The sequence below is a fragment of the Equus asinus genome, chromosome 6 (assembly GCF_041296235.1).
Source record: "Equus asinus isolate D_3611 breed Donkey chromosome 6, EquAss-T2T_v2, whole genome shotgun sequence".
Lineage (NCBI taxonomy): Eukaryota > Metazoa > Chordata > Mammalia > Perissodactyla > Equidae > Equus > Equus asinus.
Genome location: NC_091795.1, coordinates 7,896,304 through 7,919,151, shown reverse-complemented (window position 1 = coordinate 7,919,151; position 22,848 = coordinate 7,896,304). Strand labels below are relative to the sequence as shown.

Genomic DNA, 22,848 nt, shown 5'->3' with positions numbered 1-22,848 from the left:
TGGCAATGCAAGCCTTAGGAAACTGGCATAGCAGGACTCACGAGGAAAATGAAAAGAGCTGGGGGGTAGTGCGGACATCGAAGGTCATTAAGAAAAATGAAATAATTTTCACAGATTTTCAAAATTTAATATGTTACTTTAAATAACAGCAACACTCGGATGCTCTGGGACCAACCCAGACTTCTAAGTGGATTGAGTTTTCTTACTTGAAGAGCTCCCGTTGCCTGGTGCGTGACTCCAAGCACAGACACGAGTCTGTGCTGATGCTACGCAGTCACCCACAGCCGGGGTGGTGGGGTCACCAGACTGAAGGGCCAGAGTACCACAGTCCACAGCGCAAATGCAATAGCCAACACACACCAAGTCATTAAACTCCACTCAACTTGGTTACGAAAGTGCTTAACACAATTTCCACGGGTGCGAGGAAATCTACACTTCGGTTCTTTTTACTCCCAAGCAGTCCCTTGTATCCTATCACATGCAAACAGAGCAATGAACTCGTTTATTCAGTGTTCCATGTATTTTTTTTTCTTTTTGAGGAAGATTAGCTCTGAGCTAACATCTGCCGCCAATCCTCCTCTTTTTGCTGAGGAAGACTGTCCCTGAGCTAACATCTGTGCCCATCTTCCCCTACCTTATATGTAGGATGCCTGCCACAGCATGGCTTGACAAGCAGTGTGAAGGTCTGCACCTGGGATCCGAACCAGCGAACCCCAGGTTGCCGAAGCAGAATGTGCGAACTTAACTGCCCCCATGTATTTTTTTTAACTCCCTGTGCCTTTGTTAAATTCCTGCAATGTTCTACTTACCACTGAGAATCACTAACGGTCCCTAACTTCCAACACTTCCACCACTAGTAACATTTTTTATTTTAATTCTACTGTGTGTTCAGAGTAAGGGAAAGACTCCTTTAATTAACTGACTCATCCCAGGCATGCTCCTAGCCCCGACTCCACCTTTTGAGAGATTGCAAAATTCAAAACAAAACTCTCTTAAACAGATAGTGGGGAAAGAAATGCACAGCACTTAGCACTCAAGGGGATATGTGTCTGGGAAGATACTTTGAAAATACACTCTAATGACACAAATGCACACAGAGTCTCTATCCATGGAAGGTGCCCTGGGAGCTGTCTCCTGCAGGGAGCACTGGCAGAAGGAGGTCATGGGCACGCTCTGACACACGGGAAGGCGCAGCACACCGCCTTCCCCACGCCATCAGCTAAAGGTGTGTGTTAGTTTCCCCACCTGCACCCAGTTGGCCTGAACTCAGGGTCAAGGCATTGCATTTATAATTCTTCATAGACGGCTGATATTTTATACTCTCCCAGGTCTAGAAGTACTTTTTCCAAATTTTAATATCTATTCATAGATGATTCATGGGCAGGCAGAAAAAATCGCAGCACAACAGCCAAACGCTGTTGAGCCCACTGGCTCAGGAGCAGCCTGTTATCACACCAGGTGCTGATAATGTACGTAGCTCTCGTTGGAACCTGAAACAATATTTATGAATCCAAGACAAAGTGCTTTTATAAAATCTCCCTGGACAGAACCTGATTTATTTACTAATTACTTACCAATTACACGTGTCCCTCACTTCTGAATGCTTTGTTAAAGAAAAAGCAAAGATGCCCAACCACATATGTAATAATCACGAAAAGAAATGTGAATTTCAGGTTTTCCCTGTGAAATTCACAAGGGGCATAAAAATGATAAGGCTGATGGTTAACTCTGATTTCCTAACACTGCTAGTAAATGTGTTTCTCCAAAGTGATGAACTGCAACTCTAATCTATGTACAGAATGGTTCACCTGACCCATGGACCCACGTCTATAGAATGTCCTGTTCATAAATGGATCACTGGAATTGGGGAAGCTATATAAATGGGGATTCAACTTTAAAAGAGACAGAAAAGATCCCATCCTGTCCCTTTTTAGAAATCATGTAGGAGTAGACAATAGGCCTCCCAATCTGACAGGACTCTTAGCTCCATTCATTCAACAAACAGTGATCAAGCATCTACTGAGCCCAGTACCTCAAGATGTGCCAATTAGCTGAGACAGAGTCCCAGGGGCTGCCTACTGTAAGGACCTTACAGTTAAGCAGGGGTGAGAGAGAAGTAAACAGCCAAAGATAACACAGAGGAGTAAGTGCATCACAGGGGGATGATGCTATAGCAAAGAAGGGGAGCGTTATGCATGTGCCCGTGTGTGTATGTGAGAGAAAGAGAGAGGAGGGAGAGAGAGACAGACCAAAAGCTTGCTGAAAGAGGAAGAAAGAACAAGCTCCATCCTTAGCTTTGCCCTAATATGGTCAGAGGAAATAGCCAATGGGAAAGTGGAGACAAAAAACTGGGGCCCAATCCAGAAGCACACAATGTTCTAAAAATTCTACACTGTGGCCTTTATGCAAGCGAGCAACAAGAGCATCTAAGGAGAGGAGAAGGTCCCACGATCAAGCTTCGAGTTTAGAAAGTGACTCTGCCAATCTGGACAATGCATGGGGTGCAGGAGGTGAGCAAGAGTGGATGGAGACATTGTAAAACAAATTCCTAACATAAAATGCTCTTTTTGCTACTAACAGTGGAGAGCTTCCCTCCATTCTTCCTGTAAAGAATATGATAAACACTAGAAGCTGGAGTCCAAGAAACGCTTGCCCTCCAGAAACTGCAAATGTCAGTCTCCATCAGGAGAGAGACTCTGGACAGGCCCAGGAAGCATCATCACGTATCTTCAAGCCTCTTAAACAGCACACGCCCAAGGGCACGTTGTGGAAAAGCCGGCATTTTCAGCAGCAGGTAAGACAACACAGCTTCACCTTCAGGAGACAGAAACCGGATCCTGAGACTCGCCGGCCTGTGAGCTCTGGCTGCCAGAGGCTGCTCCCGACCAACTGGTTCCACTGGCGTGTGGCTTTGGGTTTAAGCCAATCTCTCTAGCCTCAGGGAAATCCCAAATTTACGCAATAGAATCTGAGTACATTAGATCTTTATTAAGGAATCTGTCAGTCTTTTTACTTTTTAAATTGCATTTCCATTTCTTATTCTCTTCCTTTCTACTAAATTTTAAGATATCATTCTACCTTTTCTTTAGATCCCTTTGAACTTTAGTTTTTGGTAATAAGTTGGTCAACGTGTTCCAAGTACAGGCCAGGCAACTGATAGGCTGCGCTGAGCTTTTAGATTTTTTAATTTTTAGATTTTTATTTATTACTTCCAAACTGCAATGCAGACTGTCTCTGTGAGGACAAAACCTCTGAAGGCTCTATATGACTTTAATCTTCCATGTCCTGCTGAATTTTTCTATGAGCTAGTTTCCTAAAAACATCTCCTAAGAGTGTCACTATATTACATAAAATATCTCACAGAACTATTCATCTGTCAGTGTCCACTGGCAATATTAAAGGATTCCAAATTCACAATGCAGAGGCTACAAGTTGCCAAATGAAATGAAATTCAGTTAGTAAAGAAAATTTTGTTTTTCAAGTGTTTTTTCCATAGAAATGCTATACGTTCAGCTTTATTTTTAATCAACTGAAATATATTAAAATATATCTTTAAGATTTAGAGCATAATGTATTAGTTTTTAATACATTTTAAAACTTATTTTTGATCCTGTGGTTGGAGAGAACTGAAAGGATGATCTATAGCATCGAACAAATAGCAAAGCCCAGCTATGCACTTCATACAGTGTGAAGGTTTCCAGCAGAAATAAAACTTTTCTACTTTAAGAGGACAACCTATATTTCATTGCTGGTTAACTCTGCCTTAACACTAGAAAAATACACTAAATTGTTAAAAAGTTATTTGTTTAAACTTGAATGTAAGCAGGTGACACAAAGCTAATCTATTCTATTAGAAATCAGGATAGTGGTTATGTCTTGGGGGACAGTGGCCAGAGGGGGCATGAGGAGGCTTCTGCGATGTTGGTAGTATTTGTTTCTTCATCTAGCCGGTTACACAGGTATGTTCAGTTGATGCATACTCATCAAGCTTCCCCCCTAGGATGTGTGCACAGCTGGCAATGGCATGAGATTTAATAATTAACCTTCCTCTGCGGTGATCCGCTGGTTGAGGAACACAGCTGAAGAAAACAGGACAGGTAAACCAGTTGCCCAAAAACCAGCGTAAAACCAAACCTTGGAGAGAGTGACACAGTTTCCTCCCTACATGCATTGACACAAGAAGCACACGACCAATACAGACACGCTTGGACGAAATGAAGAAGAAAATGAGAGTTCTGAACTCGCTGGTGGAAAGAAGCAAGTGGCAGCTGGCATGGGGTGGGGGATGCAGGAAGATGACACGTTTCCACAGACTTCTTTTCCTCTCACGAGTTCCATTTGACATTATCCGCTTCTGGTTTGAGGACTAGCAGGGAAACAGACACAACAAAGGCCACTTCTTACTGACTAGAGCCCTGATTCCAGGGTTCAGCACATCCTCCTAGGGCCTATTTGATCTGCAAGCTGGGCAGAGCCACACTTGCTCTTCTGTGTCCCTCAGAGATCCCAGAAGGTGGTTTGGGAGCACTGTTTCACCTTTATCTTTTGTATTCGAGGTTGATGAAATCTGATATGTGAGCATACATGTAGCTGACAAGAATAATGCGACATGAAGGGCCAGCCCTGTGGCATAGTGGTTAAGTTTGGTGTGCTCTGCTTGGGTGGCCTAGGTTCGTAGGTTTGGATCCCGGGTGTGGACCTACACCACTCATCAACCATGCTGTGGCGGTGACCCACATAAAAATAGAGTAAGACTGGCACAGATGTTAGTGCAGGGCTAATGTTCCTCAAGCCAAAAAAAAAAAAAAAGAGAAAGATTGGTATGGATGTTATATCTGAGCGAATCTTCCTCAGCAAAAAAAAAAAAAAGAGAGAGAGAGAGAGACTAATGTCACGTGAAAGTAAATGCAGTTCTGTGAATGAAAAAAAAGTTAAAAAAAAGAAAGACATGCTCTAGACTTGTGTTGTTCAATGATGTCACTACTCCAGGCACCCTGAGTTCAACACCTGCTTGTAGCGTCAGTTTCTCTGGTAAACGCTCCATCCATCTCCCATCCCACTAACATGAGCTCGGAGGCCACGACTCAGTTCCTGCTTTTCCTCCATCCACAAGCCATCAGCACCAATGAGGGAAATTTCATCTGAAGGACACAGTGAACGCACACTCCAGGGGACTTTACCTGATCTCTGAAAAAAAAGATGTGCTTAGCAACTACACAAGATAAACAAGGGGAACCTTTAAATACCTCATTGCCATCACCAATCCTTGTTTTCTACCCACAATATGAAAAAGCAATATAAAGCAAAGAAATAAAAACACACGTGACCTCCCTCCAATAACCCTGTCCTCTATCTCCCTCACACAGAACTTGAACTTGTACTTGAGAAAAAAGAATATGTGGGTTCACAGGAAATGTATATCCTGGAAAGCAAATTAATCAATCAGTCCAGCAAGGATGGGTCTAAGGAGCAGCCCTGCTGGAAGCTGAGCAGGGACCGGGCGGACAGCACCCCGGCACCTGGCCGTGTGCTGCAAAGGCCCACGTGGACACAGTAATTCCCAGACCAAATGTGCTGGCCATTATGCAGGGTCACTCTCCATATTTTTACATTATAAACTCACCTCTCACTTGCAATACTATGTGATAAGTTTAAGAAAGATCTAATTTGGGCAACTGAGAGGCAGGGATCCATGTGCAGATTTGGGCTTTAAGGTGAGTTTAATTTTGCCAGAAAGACATGCACACCATGCATCTGATTGTGTTCACAGAGTTCCACATTCTAACTGGGTTATATATAAGCCAAACAACAAAGGTTCCTTGTCTAGGATTCTTTTGAGTACCCCTTACAGGGCACATTATTAAAAACCATCTGCTTTTATTTTACCCACTTCTGGTTTTACATCTAACATGATGCTTACCAGTCATGGAATACTGAAACAACTCCAAGCCAAAAATTAATTCTTCCCTTTCTGTGTATGTATCCAACTGTGACACGTGGGGTATTACTGCGGTATTATTATAATACAGCATGATATGTTTTAACTGTGTGGCGGAAAGTATAGTAAGGCAAGTATAGAAATGTTTGCGTTTAACTTATGGAAGCAATCACATTATTTTAAAGTCACACCTTACAGACATTTTCCTATTACTATCAAAGTCAATTTCTGAAACTCTGCCACCTCAAATAGTTAATACGGTAATCTATTTAACGATGTTCTTTGAATGTTGTTATAAAGTACCAAGAACTGAGCCAGGCAAATTACTTAATTAGTTTGACTCTTCCAGCTATGAATTTTGAACATAGGGCAGAGGAATATAGTTTGTAACTACACTGTGACTCAAAGGGGGAAAACTGCCCCTTGAAAAATGGAAATTATATACCTACATACACATTATATACATAAATACACACATATTTATTAATATAAAGTAAACAATGTTGCCCTTGTTAGCTTCCCATTTATTCATAAATTGCTCAAAAAATGCCTCGAGAATTAGACAGTATAGTATTTTTTTTAAAAATAAAACACTTGGGCTTATTGCCTTAATTCTCTTACCTAAAGTCTACAGTGATGAGAGGACATTACTATTCAGGGCAATTTCAAACACTTCTCTCTTCTCCAGGTGGCTGAGTCACCTACATTATCTGGCCAACTTCAGGTTGACCTGAAACACCTAAGATGTCCCATCTCTTCGATCCCAGCCAACAGCTGACTGACACACAGGCCGCAGGCAGCAGCCCCGGCCGGCTCTCTTGGACGCCCTGCCCAGCAGCCTCCCTCAGGGGCTAGTCTCCACCGCCAAAAACACCCTGCACGCCACGAGAGCCACCTGAAGACAAAGAACACTCACAGAGACACGCACTCACACAGGCACACGCACACATCTCCTCCTCATAAGAAATTACGGGTGCAGTTTAAACGCTAAACATTTTTGATATCTTCCCACAAGCCTCTGATAACCTGGAACATACCCTTCCCACAGAGATAAGTAACCGGAGAAAGAACGCTCTGCTCTCAGCCTGAAGGCCAGGGTCCTACACCCGATTTTGTTACGCGGCAACAGAATGCTGACAGTTGATGCTTAAGATTTCTACTTCAAGTTCCCACTCTTAATCGCTCATGTGAAAACATATTAATGCAGGGACTTAGTCCCTCGGTATTTGTGACTGTGTGTGTGTGCACGTGTTCTTTTTAAGGACAGTCCTCTTTATTCATATTGGGATTACTCGTAGGATGCAGTTTTCCCAATTTTAAAGTATAATTTACATAGCAAGGTCCCTCTTCTAATAGTAAAAATGAATTCATTCATCTAATCACGTACCTATAGGTCCATATTATATTTGGGTTAACTGTATCATTTGAAAACAAATCCTATATTAATTGTACTTTTTGGTATCCATTTGTGGTCACAGGTACAAATATAGGTTTTTAGCACACAATTATAAATTTATATTTCAGAAAAATCATCGCTACACTTTCGAGGAAGTTACTTTTCAAATTTGTTTTTGAATAATGGAAGCTAGTGGGTTATTGGTGAGATTTACCCTTTCCCAAATTTAATTTATAGTTAAGTCACTTTAGAAACCACAACAATTACCAACATGCAAGGACCTCTCTACTTGAAAAAACTGTATAATTTGAACATGGAAAACCAATTATTTTAAATTTAATAAAGCATTTTCCTCTCAGGCTTACATACTAGAAGCAGCCTACAGTAGAACTTAATGTGTGAATTATAAACTCTGAAAACAGAGGCTTAGAATCAAGATATTGCAGGACTTTGCTTTCCAGCGTATTCTCTAACGCTTTAGCTGATATATTTCTAAATGTCCTAGAAGACTACTTTCTGAGCTTGCTCTCTTCACCAACCCAATACCTCAAAGCATAGGAATAATTTTCTCAAATCCTAGCCTAAATTTTTCCTTGGGAATTTCACTTGCTCTTCCAGCCTTCCCACAAGCCCAAATTTCACTCTAGTGCAGTCCTGACCGCCTGGACATTCCACACGGCAGGGCCAGCAGGCTTGAGCCTCCTTCTGCTTCCAGCTTCTGGTGGATACACGGGCTGTCTGTCTGCCTGGCTCCCCTGCCAGCCCCTCCCACCCTACACAATCTTCCTGACCCAGCAAGCTCCGCCGTGGGGTGAAGACCTGAAGCTCAGTTAGTCCTTCTCTGGCCCTGACCCCACAACTGGGGGAGGCATTCCTGTTCCTCTGCGGTAGGCTCTCCGTCTAACAGCATGGACTCTGGAGACACATGGATCCACGTCCAAATCCCAGCTCTCCATCTTCTCACTAAGGGACTTCTGAGGAAGGCACTGCACTTTTCTGAGGCTCAGTCTCCATGCCCGTAAAATGGGGATGATGATGGTACGTCCCTGGGCTGTGGCTAAGGTGTACTTTAACAACCTCTCCCAAGTTCATTATCAGCTGCTCTCATTATTCTTTGAATTACTCCTCCCCTGGGGCTACATGGTGTTTGAAGGGAGGTTCAGCACGTTGACTAAAGGGTAATTTTCTTTTGAACGTGGGAATTAGCTTTTAAGTGTGCCAGAATACACAAAGATCAATTTCGTGGAATCTCAGCACAAGACGACACCTTGGAGAGGACTGAATCTAAGCCTTCATTTTACAGCCCTGGAAACTGAGCTCTGGGAGGCTCAGACCGCCTCCAGTGCGGGTCCCCGCAGGGGCAGCCCTCCCTAGGACTCAGGTCTGAGGGCGCCGGGCAAGAGCTCTCCTTGCTGCTCCGCTCTGTGAGAAAGTCCAGTGCGAAACTGCAAACCCCACCCTCCAGCCTTCTGGCTTGTTAGAGCCAATGTCAGCCTTGAATTCCGAGTTCTTTCCCAGAGAAGACCACAGGGGGCAGCAAAAACCAGGAGGGGGGGCACAGAACAGCTCAGCGCAGAGAGAGCTCCCAGAGGGTGGGTGGCATTTCTCTGATGTCATCTCTCCTCCACAGAGCAATTCCTCGCCCAAAGCAGGAGGGACTTTGCATTGTGGGACAGCCCGGAACCTGCAGGTGCCAAGTGAAGACAAGACAGTAGTGGGGCAACTGCTGAGACCCAGCTTTTACCAAGTGGCAGGTCTAAGACCCACACTAGTGCTTGACCAATCCACCGGCGACTGCAAAGCCTTAGGACTGCCCAGTTCATACCTCACACCCTTCAAACATACAGCCACCATTCTGCCCACAGGCTAGGTGGGTTCCAAGCATTCTAAATTGCACCTGTTCCCCAACAATTCTGCGGGGGGGAGGGGGCTTGGGATTTCATATCAGGATGGACTTGGTAAGGGCACAATAAAGCCAGGTTTCTCTGACAGCTCTGTCTGTGCCCTGTATACTTAACAATGTTTACAAACAAATCTCTCAGAAGCAGGAAGGAGGGCTTCCAGGAAAATGGCAGATCTATGGACTTGAAAGTCCGACGTTTATCCGCTAATGGTAGCTGGGCATCTTCCACAGCACGCTCAGCCCTTGGCCTTGACAGCAACCTGTCAAGAACAGTGGAAAACTTCTGTGTAAATGTTCACCTGCACTTTCCTGATCACAAAATTAGTTATCTACTCTATGTAATTATTTCTCGTACAGTCAGTTGTGAATTTCACCCCATAGGTCTTTTTAAAAAGAGGAGCTTTCAATGCTTAAAAACTCAAAACTTGACATACACCTACCATGAGGGCACTATCTTTCACTTAGAAAGTTAAGCAAGCTAAATAAAATACTTCATGTAATTTAAACAATTAAAATGTAACATCATATAACAGAACATCCAAGAGGGGGGAAAATACAACATACTTAAAGGGAATGTGAATATTAAAAATAGACTGTCCGGGGCCTGCCTGGTGGTGCAGCGGTTAAGTGCACACATTCTGCTTCGGCGGCCCAGGGTTTGCTGATTTGGATCCTGGGTGCGGACATGGCACCGTTTGGCAAGCCATGCTGTGGTGGGCATCCCACATATAAAACAGAGGAAGATGGGCACAGATGTTAGCTCAGGGCCAGCCTTCCTCAGGAAAAAGAGGAGGATTGGCAGCAGATGTTAGCTCAGGGCTAATCGTCCTCAAAAAAATAAATAAATAAAATAAAAAATGAAAAAAGACTGTCCTTATCAATGCATAAGATACTTTTATTCAGAAGTAAAAAGAATGAGGCACCAAATCTGAAAATTAATTGAAAGTTTCTCAAAGAGCACATATCTCCAAGTTTTTGGAAAGGAAGCCATCGTTTATTTACCTAAGCAGTAGGTGCAGAAGCCTAGGACTGAGTTTGTCATTTTAGGGAAGACTTAAGCACTTGAGAAATGCTTGGATAAACTGTAGAACCAGAGTATAAAATTTCGGTTAGTATAAGCAACAGATCAGAGACTCACACACTTAAATCATCTCAGAAGGAGGAGAATCTCAAAAAAACCTCCCGAAACAATCATCTACAGGAATTCTCAGGACCCACTTCACTGTTTAACCAATCTCTCTGGCTGGCCGTGATTCCTCCCCCAGACCCAACGTAAGTCTTCACTCCACAGAGTAAAGCCTTTCTCTCTTAATTATCTTCATCAGAAACTGAGCACAGTTGATTGCCCTTCTCTGCATAATAAATCCACCCATGTATTTTCAAATATTAAATTATTCGAAATCCTTGAATCCTCCAGGCTAAACATCCTCATTTCTTAATCTTTACTTCCCAGATCACATGGGCCACATAATAAACTCACCAAACGCTGGTCTTGGCTCCGAACTCTCTCCAGGAGTCTCCACGTCCTCTCTAAATTGTGAGGCTCAAAACTTCACTAAGAGCTTAGGCTCATATCACAATCTCTACAAGAGATTTAGCTCAAAATTCCAGAAGCTTCAAGTGCACTAAGCAAAAATGTAAAATGCTACAATTTATATCAATCACAATAAAAACTGGATCAAAATTCCAACACATTTGAGTGCCTTCTTTTAACCTGGCTGTAAATGTCAAGGCAATTCCCTATTATTTTAGGTTGTTCTTCACTTTGATCAAAATATCCATTCACCATTGTCAACAGTTTTTCTAATGCATTCGTAGGAAATACAGGCCTTCAAGAGTACAAATTTTGGTTGTTAGTCTCAGAAAAATAATGGCGGAAGGAGAGTGGGTAAAAAGTTCAAGGCCACATATCATTTTTCCTTTTAAAAGAAGTGTGAACCCTAAATTTGCAACAGCAAGATGACATAAGATTTCAAGTTTTGAAATTTTTCGTTAGTCACAAATTTTATTTCAAAATGGCAAAATATATTGACCAAAATTATTTAAAAATTTAAATGTCAAGTAACCCGCATGAGGCTTTTGAAATGTGCAGAAAGTACTTAAAATGTGCTGCAAGCCCGCCCACAAAACCCTCACCCCAGCAGACAGTCCGAGGCGCTGAAGACGCCCTGCCCCTCCGCGGTCTGAACGCCAACGGCACAGAAACAAAGATTTCGACCAAATATGGTTTGCCTCTCGCTAAATTTTCAGCATGACCAGTAAAAATAAGTTCACAAAAATCCAGCCAATCATTACTTTTCTCCCAAAGTGCTTCTCGGATTATAAAACAGCTTTGAAAGTTCAGCCTGCAAAAACAAATATGGTACTAAGAGGAGAGACCTGGAAGGCAGTCACAAAAAGTCTCATTTAAATTCCTGGAAAGCACGGCTTCTCCAAACAGCGATTCAGCTCGCTTTCCAAGGCATCACTTACTGCGAGCCACGAGTTCAGCTGCACTCCGTCCCCCAGCGCGGTCCAACCCGACCGAGACGGATGTTACACCCCGGACTCAGAGGAATGCATCAAACATCCTCTCCGCACACGGCCAAAAGTCAAACGACTCAAAAGCTGGAGTTTTCCCCGTGCAAACGCATAAGAATTAATACCAGGGTATTTAGGATTCTAAAGATCCCTTCCACCCCTAAATATTATGGCTCCAGAAAACTAGAAATCAATAGAACACACTTTTAGCGTTAAGAAGTCCAGTTTTGCATGGGGGTGGGATCAAGAAAGACAATTAAAAATCTCAGTTTCCTTCTACCGCCAAAATAAAATAAAAGATCACCATTAACTGAGCCACAGGAGCACAACTGTGTCCTCCCGTCCCCAAAGCTCAAGCCCTCCTGTTCGCTCACCCTCTCCAAGAATTTCCTGCTTCACCCCCAAAACCACCCTCGACGTCCTGCAGACAGAGGTCTGGCTCCTGCCGCCGAGTCCAACTCCGTCCTGAGCAGTGCACAGGCTGCGGCGACAGAGAGGAAGACGTCGCCCCAACGTCCGAGCCCCCTGCCCGCCCTTACCAACCTTCCCCAGACGTCGTGCCTCGCAGCACCCGATACCACCGTGCTCGGCGCTCCTTGGCCTCGCGGCGATGGAGTCGGCGACTTGCGTGTCACATTTTATTCCCCGGTACCGCTCGGGCACGCGCGCCACGCGCTCCCACACTCGCACGGACGCCAGCTGGAGCGGGGACCTGGGCCGGGGGCGCCCAACGCGCGCCGCGGAACTTGGGGGCTGCGGACGCCGAGCGCGCGGCTCCGATCCTCCTGCTCGTGGCCGCCCCCGCCCCCGCCTAGCAGCCTGCTAGTACCATCTCGGGAGCGACCCGCGTTCGCGTCCCGGGCGGCCTGTGGGATCACCTCCCCGGGGCCAGAGCTGCTCGGCGCCGGGCGGCAGCAGCGGGCGCGGCGGGCGGCTCGGCCTCGGGGCCGGCGCGGGGCTGCGCTCAGCTCCTCGCCGCGCGCCTCATTGTTCCCGGCAGCGCGGCGGCGGCGCGGGCGGCGGGAGGGACCGCGACCGGGAGCCCCGGGGCTAGGCGGAGGGTCCGGGCCCCTGAGCGAGGCTGCGCCGCGCCCCACCCCCGAGCTTCGCGCGCCCCCTCTGCTCGCTCCGGCCCCCTCTCCCTCCGCCATCGCCTCCATCCTCCCCGCGCCCGGCCTGGGCTCACCTAGCGGGCAGGCGCCGGGCCCCGGGAAGTTGCGCTGTCCGCTCCCCATGCCCCCGGCCCGGCGGCCCCGCCGCCGGCCAGCGCAGGCGGGATGCAAGGCGGGGCGCTCCCCGGCTGCGCGCCGAGCCCTGATTCTGGCGGAGAGTGACTGGAAGCGCGGGCGGCGCAGCTGCCTAAAAAGGCGTGCCTTCCCGGCCGCCGCCTCCAGCCAGCCCGGTTCCGCTGAGGGTTACCTGCACAGCTCTGCCGGGCGCCGCGCTCGGCACTCGGCGGGCACTCAGGTCCCCGTCGGCGGCAGGGATGCAGGAATGTGACCGGCTGTGAGTGACGGGGAGGGGAGTCCGGGTGCCTGGCCCCGCGGAAGTGAGTCTTTGTGTACCCCGCTCGAACACACCCTCCTGCGGCGCCAAAGGCCGGGCTACCTGCGCGCGAAGCAGCGCCCGCGAGCCGGCCGGGTTCGGCGCGGGGGAGCGCAGCATCCTCCCGGGCCCGCCGGCTCCCTTTGTTCCTCCCGTTCGGCCCGGCTCTGCGCTGCCGCCTGGCCGTCGCTCCCGGGAGCTTCTCCAAGGCGCCCGAGAACTGCTGTGGACTTGGGAGCGGGCACCTTCCACTTGGGAAGGGCCGCCCACCGAGTCCGGCGCAGGAATCCCTAGAGGCCCCCGCCCCTCCCCGCCGCCGACCCCTAGCCCGGGGAGGATGGAAAGTTCTCGGGACGGTGGCGCCCAAGGCTGCTCGCTGGGCGCGGGTGGAACCGGCCGCGGGGCGGGCGGCGACCGGGGGCCGGGCAGCTGGAGCCGGCGGGTGGGGCCGCCGGGAGCCGAGGATCCGGTGTCCGTCTGCTCGCGCGCGGAATGTCCATTTGTCACCGCGGCCCTCTTGCTCTTCCGAGGCGGCCGCAGCTGGTCCCGGGACCCGAGACCGCGCCGCCCTTTGTTTGCCTGTAACACGCTCCTTTGAACTTCAAGGTGGCGCCCCGCGAGCGCGCAGCGGCAGCGGGCCCCGCTCCCCACCCAGTGGTCCTCGCGGACCAAGAGGGCTGTTCAGGTGTGGGGAGCCTCCAGGTGGAGCAAGGTTGAATGGGGTGATAGTACCTGGCGGTGCCCTTCTCTAAGGGACAGCAAGTGGCTCGCCGTGCCCTCCATCCCAGGTCCCTGCTGGGCTAACATTTTAGAGACACAAATCCTTCACTAAATCACTATTTTAAAATTCGTGTGTACACTCATCTGACTTTTTACAAGAAAGTAATTAACTAGGTAACCAGTTCATTCAGTGTGTATTGAGTGCCTACGTGCTGGGGACTCTGGGTTGGGCAGCAGACAGGCAAAAATCTCTTTCCTACCCTCAATAAGCTTGCAGAAATTTTTAAACATCCCGGGGTTGAACTAAAACTGGGCAAACTGCATTGTACTCAATCAAAAATGAGGACCGAAAACGGTTTGTCAGTATTTCTCCGATTGTGGTAAAGGTTTCGGATACCTGGAATTCTGCGGACCTGCATTAAGGGACCATGTGTCACACGGATTTAAAAACAACAACTCTGTTACATAAATATACGTACAGTGTGGCTAAAAGAAAGTAAAAAAAAAAAAGAAATTGACGTGATAGAGTCTCGCAGCTAGCGGGGGTGGGAGAGGGAGTCATGGAGAAAACTCCATCGCTGTTGTCTGAGGGGCCCTGAGCAGGTGGCGGACGCTGGGCCTGGGTTTTCCCGTCCGTAGAGAGCATGTGATAGTACCTACCTTCACGGTTTGTTGTAAGAAGTAGAGAGTATGTGTTAAAGGGTCACCCCGAGTGCCCGGAATGTGATACTTAATATATTGTAGACATTAATAAATTACAGTAACCGTTATTAAAACACTTTAACCATGACGTAGAAAAATAATTTGTGTTCATTTCTTATAGTGTATTTGTATTGTATACGCTTCCTGTTCCTTTGCATAAATACTGCAAAAGTTAATGTCCTGACTACCTTAAAGAAATCTTAATAAGTTAAATAAGAGTGGCCAAATAACAATTATGTTGTAGAAAAGTTACCGCCTGAGGGCAAATATGCAAATCACTGTTGTAAAATTTTAAGTAGACTGAGTTTCTTATTTATGGTTAGGGCAGTAAACAAAGTGGGACTAAACTGACAATCCATGGCTTCCTAAAGAAATCAGAAAGCCGGTTGATAGACATAAAACTATCAACTTGTGATTGTTTCTGTCAAAGTATAGTGATAAATAAAATATTTTGACATCCTTTAGTTTAATTCTTAGAGACACCCCAAATAGGAGCAGATTATTTAATTTTTTTTTTTTTTTAGGCTGTAGATTCGTAAGAAATTCCTGAGCTCTTCTGGCACTTTAATATTCATTTCCTTAAACAAAACAAACCAGGGGCCAGCCCATGGCCTAGTGGTTAAGTTTGCACACACTGCTTCAGGGGCCTGGGCTTCACTGATTCGTGACCCTGGGCACGGACCTATTGCACCCCTCATCAAGCCATGCTGTGGTGGCATCCCACAAAGAAGAACTAGAGTGACCTGCAACTCAGATATACAACTATGTATTGGGGCTTTGGGAAAAAAATAAAAAGAGGAAGATTGGCAGCAGATGTTAGCTCAGGGCCAATCTCCTTACAAAAAAAACAAAAAAACAAAAAAACCCCACCTTATTCCTACAAATAGAAAGCATCAGAAACCTGCTTGGTATTATCAATTTGCTCATAAAAACCTGAAATTCCTTTTTTGTTTTTAAACTCAGAGTTCCTCCACTTTGTATCCACTGTTGCCCAATGAGGGCTGTGTTTCACAGGAACGTGCCTCCCATTGTCAGGAACTGGTCCTTGGTTAGCGGTCAAATTGGGAAGCTCAGGGAGTCTCCCAACTGAGAGGTGTTTGAGTTTGGGTAGGAAGTGAGAGCACCTATTTTCAGACTGTCCCACTGCTGAATCTGGGGTATTTGTTTTCACTTAACTACTATTCCTACAAAATACATATTTCTCTTCTGTTTATTTTACCATTCGATTCTTCACAATAAACCCATAGATTATTTTACAGATGGGGAGACTGAGGCTGACAGATATGTTTAGGACCATTTTCTCTAAGCATAACGGCTTCAGTTCTGATTTACCCGAGATTGCTATTCTGTAAGTGAGATTAGTACCTTAGGGAGGAAAATCACCTTTGGATGTTTTCTTTATTCTTAATCAGTGAAACAAAATGTCAGTGTGAAAAATGAATTTCCGATACTCATTTGTTCAGAACCCATTATACATTGCTAAAATCAGGAAGAGACATTTTTTCCGCAGCCTAGCCAACCCACAGATTTTTTTTAAAATTTATTCATTTAGTCTTTAGAAATGTTAAAAGGAAATGGACCACTATTAGGAAGAAACAGCCTGAGCTATTTGGATGTGTGGAGGCCAGGATCCTAGGCCTGCAGGAGCTTTCTCCCACCATCCCTTCAATATTTTCAGATGGAGAGAAAAAAAATCTTTGTTGGCATCAGCCATGAAAAAGGAGCCTTTTCAGCATCAGATCCGGAAGAGAGGACACTAAAATGCAGTTGCTGCCCTTAGGCTTGCTGGGGTCCACGGTCTGCGCCACCTCCATCCTGGTCCCTGGGCTCCAGTCAAGTAAATGCAGCCATCTTCAGGGTGGGGCGGGGGTCACAACCTGACCTCCGATTGGCAACAAGCACCTTCCCAACAGAGCAGGATAAAAACATGACAGGGTGTGAAAGAAATTTTCTTTTCCTAAACTTTTCCTTGGAGTCCACCATCTAATATTAAAAGGTCAGGACTGAAAGCTAGGAGATCTCGGTTTTAGTTCTGACCTTGTCACCTTGGTGAAGTTATTCAAGCTTTGTGTGCCTCAAGTACTGCATTGGCAATAGGGATTAAACCCATTTTATAGTTCCCTACAAGAATCTGAGCTTCTATTGCAAGCTTATAAATATTCAGAAGGGCACAGCACTTCACAGTTTATGTATAGACTTTCTTGTCCATTATCTCATTGGACTTTCCACAGCTGAATTGTAAGTGAAGGTGTGAGGGGATTGGGGCCATCTAGAGTTGGCCCTGCCACTTCTTAATTGTATGGTAATAATAATGAGAATACCTAATCAGTAATATTTTAAGGCCTATGCTCTAAATCCTTTGTAAGTATTAACTCATTTAACCTTTATAACAGGGGTTTTGTAAACTTTTTTGTTTCTAAATTTTATTTTGAAATAATTTCAGACTTACAGAAAAATTGGATAGATAATACCTTCTTCCAAAATTCCCCAAACATTGACATGTTACTGTGTTTGCTTTTTCATTTCTTTACCTCTGATTTATATTTCTCCCTGAACTTTGGAGAGTAAGCAACTATCATAATTAGGAAAATAACATGGATGATACTATTGTCTAATCTCAGACTTTATTCACATTTCACCAATTCTCCCACTAAAGTCCTTTATAGCAAATAAGAAATAATGATAGTAAGGCCCAAGATCCAACCAAAGATCATCTATTATATTTAGTTGTCCTGTCTCTTTGGTCTCTTTAATCTGGAACATTTCCTCAGTTTCTCTAACCTTAACATTTTTGTTGAGTTTAGACTGTTTATTTTGTTAAATGCCCTCAATTTGGACTTGTCTGTTGTTTCCTCACAATTCAATTCAGATTCCATTCAGGTTATGCTTTTTTTCTTTTTTCTTTTTGGCCAGGAATACCAGAGCGGTACGTCCTTCTCAGAGCATCATTTCAAAATTAGGCATTATGCTCATTTGTTCCAATAGTAGTGAGCTTAACTTTTATCACCTGGTTAAGGTGGTGTCTGCCAGTTTTCTCCACACTGAAGTTGCTGTTTCTTCCTTTATAGTTTAAAAAGTAATTTCTGTGGAAATTCTTTGAGGCCACTTAAATATTGTTCCTCCTCCAACTCGTATCACTAGTTTTAGCCTCAATTCGTGATTCTTACCTGCAACAATGATGATTTTCTAGTTCCATGATTCCTTGACACGTAGTGGTTGGCATTTTGTCACAAGGAAGCGATTTTTCTTTTTCCCCATTTATTGATTTCATAATAATCGTTTGATGTAAGCGTTTTTGTCACCCTCTTTCTCAAGAAGAAGAAACTGAAGGGTCCCAGAGAAAGGAAGCAAATTGTCCTGGATCACACATCTACTAATTGTGAGTACCTCAGGCAAGATAACAACTCTCAACCTATTTCCTCATCTGTGTAATGAGAATAATAATCCATGTCGTAGAGCTGGTAGATGGATTAAAAGAAATAGTGACTTCAAATTGCCCCTTCCAGTTGAACATATGGTAATTGTTCGATATGCAATAGCTGTTAGTGAAAGCATGAGGGTATGCCCATTTTGTAGATAAGAAAATCTGATTATAGAGGGTAAGAGAGATGCATAAGATTATTTGTAACCAAACAATGGTCTGACCCTGAATCCATTTCTTCAGCAACTATTTGTTGAGTGCCAGCTGTCTGCCAGGTTCAGTTCTAGCATCTACAAATACAAAAGTCAATGGCAGAACAGGTGCTTGCTCTCACTACCTCCTATTTTTTTTCCAGGTGAGACTGACTATACAAACCGAGAACATCCAGACCATGTATAAAACTCTGACCCCAAATTGGCAGCAACCAGACGAGGAAGCCAAACCTCAGCCTTTGTACAATTGGCCCCAATTAATCAGAGCTTAATAACTGCCAGCTTCTCAAATTTTTGTCCCTACTTCTCAAAATTTTGTCCCAACTTAGGACCATACACAGAAAGCCAAATATGTTCCCCTAGCAATCACATAGGATGTCCCATTTCTGGTTAGCCCATGGTTCTGAGCTGAGTTATGTCTCCCTAAAATTCAGACGTTGAAGCGCTAAACCCTGTGTCTCAGAATATGACCATGTTTGGAGACAGGGCCTTTCAAGAGGTGACTGAGTTAAAATGAAGTCGTTAGCGTGAGCCCTGATCCACTATGACTGGTGTTCTTGTGAGAAGAGGAGCTTAGGACACACAGGGAGACACCAGGGACAGCCTCTCACAGAGAAAAGACCACATGAGGACACAGCCAGAAGATGGCCATCTGCAAGCCAAGGAGAGAGGCCTCAGAAAGAAGGAACTTTGGTGACACCTTGATCTTGGATTTACATCCTCCAGAACTGTGAGAAAATTAATTGCTGTTGTTTAAACTACCCACTCTTTGGTACTTTGTCATGGCAGCCCTAACAAATTAATATCCTCACCTACAGGCCAACAGTCTCAATCAGGGCACCCCTGAAACCTTCCTTTTTCCACTGTAGAAGCTTTCCCACTCCCCTGCCAGCCTTTGAGTCTCTGGCAAATGTGAATGATGATGCTGACTCCTTTGCTCGAGAAAGCTCTGAATAGCCTTTGCTTGTTCTCATTTAGGTGGTCTTCATTTATTTCCACACAAGGAGAGGGGGAACCCAGGGAAAAGTTGCCAGAAGGACAACTAATTGCATCCCCAGTGCTTGGGAGGATGTGGAGATGGGCTGAAGACTAGTCAGGACATTTCCTTTTTAAAAATAGTCCTACAAGAACAAACAGCCCATATGTGATGTTTCTTTGATTACCTTTTCAAAGACCTCTCTCTAACAGCTAGCAATATAATTAATTAAAACCTACCTCAAGTGCTGGATAATTTTCGCATTGATTAGCCCTGCAATTTGTTATACATCTCTCACAAAACACTAATCATTTTAAGGTGAAGCAGCCTGTACTGACACACAGTTACACCAGAGTTGAAAACACCATTCGATTTCAGAAGTCTAAATGCTACAGCAATTTAAATTTTTTTCAGTCAGTGATAGAAATGATACAAAATAGCTTTAGCTATAGAAACTAATGAATAATAATAGCACTAATTTAAGAGACATCAGAAGCATGAATATAAAGTGGAAACTTTGGACAAATTTTTTTTAAAACCTACACATTAGTCTTTTAAAAGAAGCACTAAGCTGTCTAGCTATTCTCCCCAACATATTTCTAGGTCTTGTCTAACACAGTTTAAAATCAATGCGTGCTTCCCAAGAGAATTCTTTCGTGACTAGGATTGATTTTAAGTTATATATTAAATAGCACAATTTAGATAGCCATAAATTTCTTAATTCAAAAATCAACAAAAGTAAAAAAGAATTGCCAAACTAACCTGTGTTATATTACATGCAAGTGTAGGGGAGGCAAAAACTTTTCCTCTACCCTTCTAGGTTCTTTTGGCTGGTTTAAGAATTAAATTGAAACAAGACAGATTAATGAGAGAAAAAACAATTTAATTTCATACAGACGGGAGCCTCATACAGACATGAGACAAGTGAGGCAGCTTTTATGTTTTTTTAAGACAAAGAAACAATAAATTGTATGAATAAGTGAACTGACAGGACAAAGAAACTTAGGTTTGGGTACTTACCTAAGTGGAGACTTAGAGTAGAGTTTGTTTGCACAGCCTTCCCAGCCCTCAATTCCCCATCTCTGCTGATAAGGATGTCCCCTCACCTTCGGGTGCAGCAAGAGTACCTTTTGTATTGGAGATTCATGTCCTCCTTTCAGAGTGTCCTTCTTGTACCAGCTGTTTCTCAAGTAATTTTAACTCAAAATAATCAGTATACCACTTTGGCATGTTTTGTGGCAGACTGCCCTGAACCCCAATGCAAGAAATAATTTTTAAATTTCGAGTGATTTGACTAAGAGGAACCAATTATCCCGTGAAATGTAAAAATATTAGAGGACAGATTGATCTCTTCTGCTCTCTTAGTTCACCTGCACTGATGGTGGCAGCATTGTTGAGATACAATGAATAATTAGTTCATCTGAAAAGTTTAGCATTTTAAAAATGTGATCTTTTTTTCTTTCTAGTTTACATAGGTTGCGGAGGATGAGTCATTGAGAAATGATACAAGCAAAAGAGCATTCATGTTCATGATTTTACTTTTTTGGAAAATAACAGTATCCACGTAAGAACACTCTTGAAGGAAGAGTTCAAAGACGTCAGCAAGGTTGTCCTCGTGCAAATGGGCTATATTCCATAGGCTTCTTCTCTTCCTGGGAGAGGAGACAACCTCTGCGTGTGGCCCGCGGCCTCCAGGCCTCTCAGAAACGGCTCCTGAAGTCCAAATCATTTTATAATAATGCTAGATATTATTTTCCTTTTTACTCTCACTCTCTCATGAGCATACAGTGGAGTTTTCTAGAGGCTGTGTGATTGATATGCAGATTAACTGCAGAAGCAGTATGAGAATTCACCCGTATTTTAAGTCAGACATGAAAGCAATTTGCAAAAAATGTGAAGCAGTGTGATTCTTCTGGGATTTTATTTTCTTTTGTTTTGGAAAATATAGTTACTTTTTCACAAAAATATGTCACTTATGTTAAAATGTAATAGCTTCTTATTGTTGTTATTTTTAAATAATGAAATAATTAAAATTTCTCAGTATTGATTTTGGTAAATATGCAATAGATACAACTGAGATAAATAAAAGCTCTTTGAGGTCCTCAATAGTTTTTGAGTTGAAAGAAGTCCCAAGATGAAAAAGTTTGAGAACCACTATACCAGAGAGTTGGAGTACAGTTGACCATGAGAATGTTCTAGAATGTGGTGAGGTTCCCTGGCTCGTTGACAGTAGCCTGAGCTCCACCAGTCTGGCTTCTGCTTAAGCTCCCTCAGTAATTGCCTAGAACCCTGGCCACTGTCCCCCAGGGCTGCATGGCCTGGTTTCCTGCTGCGTCCCTCTCCCCAGCACCACCACCTCCCCTGACTCCCTGTGCGCAGGGCCACCCTGCCTCAGCCTCGGCTTCCTCTTCTTTTCGCTGCCTGCTCCAGCTCATTTCTTTTCATCCTTCACACCTCAACTTATATCTCATTATCTCAGAGAAAACATACTGATACCCCAGACCATGTTAAGTCCTTTTAAAATATAACTTTATGGCACATAGTACTTTTGTTGCATGTAACAAAACTATAGTGATGTTCAACAAATATTTATGGACTGTCTTCTCTATGCCAGGACCTGTTCTAGGTGCTGGGAAATATCAGTGCAAATACAATAAAGGAGCCCAAGGCCTTGTGGAGCTTGTGTTCTGGTGCAGAGTGGGGAAGAGACAGACAGTAAGCAAATAAATACATAAATTATATAGTATGCCAGATGATAATAAGAGCTATAGAGAAAAATAAAACAAGAAAGGGAGATAGAAAATGCTGGGAGTGGGAGAGTTGCTGTTTTGAAAAGTCTGATCAGGGAAAGCCTCATTGAGAAGGTGATGGAGCAAAACTCATTGCAGCGGGCCCAGGAGAGAAGGAGAGCAGAGAACAGTAAACAGCAATGATAATGGATGCTATTTATTTATAAAATATTATACAGAAGTATACACTTTTAAAGTATAATTATATCCTTTTAAAGTATGATTATATATTTTCTGTGGCTTCTCTTTCCCCTGCTTGAATCAATAAAAGCAAGGATGTCGTCTGTTCGAGTCAGTGCTGCATTAATGTGCGGTAGATGAATCTGAATGAACACACAAGCTCTGCCTCCACTTCACCTCCCATTCACTCCTCCGCCCGGCGCCATGTGGCTTCCCCCTAACGACGCGGTCCTCTTTCTCCTAAAGTCTGGCTGCTGTTCCTGTAATCTCCATGGGTTCTTTCCCTCGACTTGTCCCATAAATGGAGGCTCTCCTTGGGAGTGGGCTCAGCCTCTCGAGCATTCATCCTCGGGGCACTAGAGGCACCTGTAAGACCATGTCCCCTGCATGAAGCACCCACTGACCTCTTCCCCAGGCCAGTGCCAGGCATGCATCTGCCTGCTGGGCATTGAGAACTCCTCAGGCCTACAGTTAAACTCGTTATCCTTGTCTTAGTCACCTCGGACTGCCATGACAAAAATGCTATAGACTGGGTGGCTTAGACAG

The 22,848-nt window shown here is 44.5% G+C and overlaps 1 protein-coding gene and 1 long non-coding RNA gene across 8 annotated transcripts in view; one reads left to right on the top strand and one right to left on the bottom strand.

Moving 5' to 3' along the window:
* ST6GAL2 (ST6 beta-galactoside alpha-2,6-sialyltransferase 2) overlaps positions 1 to 13,507 on the bottom strand; it is a 73,142-nt gene extending 59,635 nt beyond the window's left edge. Inside the window, exon 1 of one of the 7 annotated variants that reach the window (XM_044773095.2) lies at positions 13,366 to 13,507. The gene's annotated coding sequence lies outside the window, so the exon portion shown is untranslated. Of the gene's footprint in view, positions 1 to 10,717; positions 11,683 to 11,709; positions 12,108 to 12,131; positions 12,221 to 12,300; positions 12,844 to 12,943; positions 13,316 to 13,365 lie in introns of those variants that run through there. The other 6 variants (XM_044773096.2, XM_044773094.2, XM_044773097.2 and 3 more) reach the window with 6 other exon arrangements.
* A 527-nt stretch (positions 13,508 to 14,034) lies between these two features.
* LOC139045481 (uncharacterized) lies at positions 14,035 to 22,406 on the top strand. The gene is made up of 3 exons (XR_011503812.1): positions 14,035 to 18,103; positions 18,501 to 19,087; positions 20,800 to 22,406. It is a non-coding gene; the product is annotated as an uncharacterized lncRNA (long non-coding RNA).
* The last annotated feature ends 442 nt before the right edge of the window (positions 22,407 to 22,848 follow it).